This window comes from Varanus komodoensis, unplaced genomic scaffold (assembly GCF_004798865.1).
Source record: "Varanus komodoensis strain SLA01 unplaced genomic scaffold, ASM479886v1 scaffold151, whole genome shotgun sequence".
Taxonomy (NCBI): Eukaryota; Metazoa; Chordata; class Lepidosauria; order Squamata; family Varanidae; genus Varanus; species Varanus komodoensis.
This window is the reverse complement of record NW_025335443.1, coordinates 264,439-267,989: the sequence shown is the minus strand read 5'-3', so window position 1 is coordinate 267,989 and position 3,551 is coordinate 264,439. Positions and strand designations below refer to the sequence as shown.

At 56.8% G+C, this 3,551-nt stretch overlaps 3 non-coding genes across 3 annotated transcripts; 2 read left to right on the top strand and 1 right to left on the bottom strand.

Moving 5' to 3' along the window:
- Nucleotides 1–1,132: 1,132 nt before the first annotated feature.
- On the bottom strand, nucleotides 1,133–1,204 carry TRNAM-CAU. Its single transcript has one exon. It is a non-coding gene; the product is annotated as a tRNA-Met (tRNA).
- A 96-nt stretch (nucleotides 1,205–1,300) lies between these two features.
- Nucleotides 1,301–1,374, top strand: TRNAK-UUU. Its single transcript has one exon. It is a non-coding gene; the product is annotated as a tRNA-Lys (tRNA).
- A 709-nt stretch (nucleotides 1,375–2,083) lies between these two features.
- On the top strand, nucleotides 2,084–2,154 carry TRNAG-CCC. Its single transcript has one exon. It is a non-coding gene; the product is annotated as a tRNA-Gly (tRNA).
- The last annotated feature ends 1,397 nt before the right edge of the window (nucleotides 2,155–3,551 follow it).

The window sequence follows — 3,551 nt, the reverse complement described above, 5'->3', positions numbered from 1 at the left end:
CGTGAACTTCGGCAAAGGTCTGGCAAAGCTTCCGCCTCATTTTCTTTGCCTGTCTCAGTTCTTTGGCAGCTTCTGTTGCAAAGAATTCTCCTCCTGTACTTTTGAATTTCGACAAAAGCATTGCTGCCCTTCAAGGGGGAGTTGAACCCGTGGCCTAAGGATGCCTGGGGGGCACCCTACAGTCCTCCCCTCTACCAGCTGAGCTATCGAAGGGGGGGCTGAGCCAGGATCCGACACCTCTGGGCTCCAGCACCGACCCCTCGTGGCCCAGGCAATTCCAGAAGGGATCCCCACCTGCTTCGTGGGTGTGTGGACGCCAGGTAGGGGAAATGCACCCGATCTGTTTTCCCACACGGTGCTCAGGGTCGCTCGATGGGAGCGAGGCAAAACCTTCTCCAGCTGCATCTTCAGGCAGTTTTCAGGCAACGAACCTCATGCAGCAGCGCTCAAAGGAAAAGCAGTTCCCTCTGACAGCTGGCCAGATGCTGTTCCATCTTTTTGCTTTCCCAAGGTTTGGAGCCAGGCCAACACTTTCAATGGGGAGAGTTGCGGGTATGAAGGGCTCTCTCTGTGGGCCAACTTTCCCTCTTATGTGGCGCTGCCTGGAGCCCCGAAGGAAAGGTTTTGCAGGGTGCCAGGAGGTGGACGGTTCTGCCCGAGTTGGTGCCCGAGGGAGAAGGTCCATTGAAGTGCGTGAAGGTGGGGAGGGCGAATTGGAGCCGTAGCAAACCAAATCCAAGCTTCTGCCTTCGCACCGTCTGCATGGACCTGGCTGCAGGGAAGAGGCAAACTCCATGACTGGCCGAAGCGGAAATGGATCGGAAAAGCGAACTGCCAAGGTCTGGCTCCGCTTTTGCTGCCTCTGCACCACTGGTACAGCTGATAAAACAGGCGGCCAGAAGCTCTCCAGCTTCCTTCCAGAGTCACCCAGCCGGGGAAAAAGGGGAAAAGGGAGGCCTGCCCTGGAGCTGCCTGGCCAGGAAGCGTTCTGTGCGACGGAGCGGATGATGGCGCTGGGTTGCTTGCCAGAGAAATGTGGGCACTTTCAGCACAAAGCATCTCGGCATGAAGAGATCCCTTTTCACTCTTGTCGTGCCAGAGGCAAAAGGATGGCTTTGCATCCTGCATGCGCTAGCAGAGGGTGGTTTCGATCCACCGGCCTCTGGGTTATGGGCCCAGCACGCTCCCGCTGCGCCACTCTGCTGGACGGGGGAGCTGGCAGGGAACGTCCCCCTTGGATCCCCCTCCATCCCTGTCCCTGAATCCTCAGGCTGGGGGAGGCGGGAGGCAGTCTGGCCCGGTCTCTGTGGCGCAATCGGTCAGCGCGCCTGGCTTTTAACCAGGAGGATGGTGGTTCGAGCCCACCCAGGGACGGTGCTTGGAGTAACCTTTTGCCCCCGTGTCCAGGAACAGGAGTTCCACATGCCAAGGGTGCTGTTCCTTTTGCGAGTGTCCAGGAACAAGAGCCAACCTCACAAAATGAGTGCAATGCAAAGCCTTTGCCCCCCCGGAGTGAGCCAGAGGCCCCTCCACCTTCCCTCTCATGGCCGACCTCCTTCAGCAGCCTAGGAGGACCAGGCCTCTCCCAGGGGGCCTCAGAGCCCTTCCTTGGAGGCACAAGGAGATCCACCCCCTCAGGGAACGGGCTAGTTCTGGCTGCCCTCAAGCCAGGGATCAAGCCAGACTCAAAAGGGCCAGGGAAGGTCCTCCACTCCCTGCTCTCTCAAGCCTGCAAGAAAAGGAGGCTGTTTCTGCCTGTTTTCGAACGAGGAGCGTTTCGCGTGTGAGGCGAACGTGATAACCGCTACACCACAGAAACGCAGCCTCCTCCAAGGGAAAGGGGGTCCCCCCTTGCCATCGCTTGGGGTGCTTTGTGCTCAGAGCGTTTATATGACCATCCCCAACTATTTTCTTGGACAGCTGGCCCAGGCCGCTTTTCCGCTCTGACGCACGGACTCTTTCCCGGCCAGGCAGCCCAGTGGCCGCTTCCCCCTGGCAAAGCTAGGCCTCGGTCCCTGCCAGGCACCGGTTTGCTGGGGAAGCTGCGCGGCTTCCTGTCATCCTGCCCAGGCCCTTCCCGACCGTGCCAGTGGTGTAGGGGCATCATGCGAGGTTCCCAATCTTGTGACCCGGGTTCAAATCCCGGCTGGCACAGCACCTGCTCTCCCTATTGCATTCCAGGAGGAGAGGACAGCACCTTTGGAAAATTTTGCATGGCTGTGCCAGCCTTGCCTTTTGATGGGGCAAAAGGTAGCAGAAGGAAGCGGGGGCTTGTTGGGCACATCTTCTCATTTGCAGAAACATAAGACTAGCCGCTGGTTCATGTCCCACTCAAACGAGGGCTCTGCTTTAATTATCACAAAGTTGACCCAAGGTGAGGACGACTACTCCCCAGATCACCAGGCCGAGGGCCATGCAGTCCTGCATTCCGTACACAAGGTGGGAAATCAGGTGCCCGCAGGATCCCTCCAGCGCAAGGTCCCCTGGTCCAACCGCCTCAGCAACTGGTGTGGCAGGCAGGCCTCCTCTGCTGATGGAGGGAGCACGTGGCCAGCAGGGCTAGTAGCCACGGATAACTTCCTGTGCCAAGAGTCCCCCACCAACTCCCCAAGTACCCTTGGGTGTAACTCCTCATGGCCCGGCACTTTTGTAACATCCGGTGTCCTGAAGACCTCCTCAACCTCTAGGGAGGTGACTCGAATCTGTGCCCCTAAGTCCCCGGCCTCCTCTAATCTCCTGTGCGCATCTCCCCCGGCCTGCTTTGGGGAGGACACAGAGGCAAAATAGCCATTCAGCATCTGTGCCGGTTCCCTCTCATCAGTCGCTGGATCCCCTTCCTCCTTATTTAGTGGTCCCACCACGTGTCCCCCTTCCTCTTGCTGTTTACATGCTTTTTAGAGGAGCCCTTTTTGTTGCGCTTGATATTCTTGGCAAGTCTCAGCTTGTACTTAGCCTTGCAAAGAATCCTGTTGCAACGGGCCTCCTCCTCCTGGCATTTCCTTTTGCCTGCTTGCCCCGGTGCCCGTTTCCTACGGAGTTTCCTTTAGCTTGGACAAAATGCTGTTGGACTCAGCATGATGGGTGGCTGAGTATACACACACAGGATTATGGTTAACCATCTCCTGACCAAGAGGCCATGCAGGTTCTTTCTAAACGAGGCAAAACCACCCCTGAGAAATCACTCAGCCTTTTCCGTATCAGCCGCACGCCAGATGGGAACGGTGCTCAGAGACGGGCACCTGCGGAAAGTGTGGGTGAGCTGCGGTGCCCATATGGAAAGGCATTTCCCGTGCATGTTGGGAAAAAGGAGAACTGTTTCCCATATATGAAAAGAGGATGACTCAGAAGCGAAACTACAGAACACAATAGGCTAATGGATAATAAAAGTGCACGTGAATTCAGGCGGGAAAAACCCATCCCTCTGGGGTTTTGGTTTAACTTCTATGACACCCCGTAGCCAAAGCTCTCTGCGAGATTTACCAAAGTTCAGACATCATCATCCTAGTCCTGCTCCACTCCCTCAAAATCCCTTCCTTTCCGTCTCCTCCCTT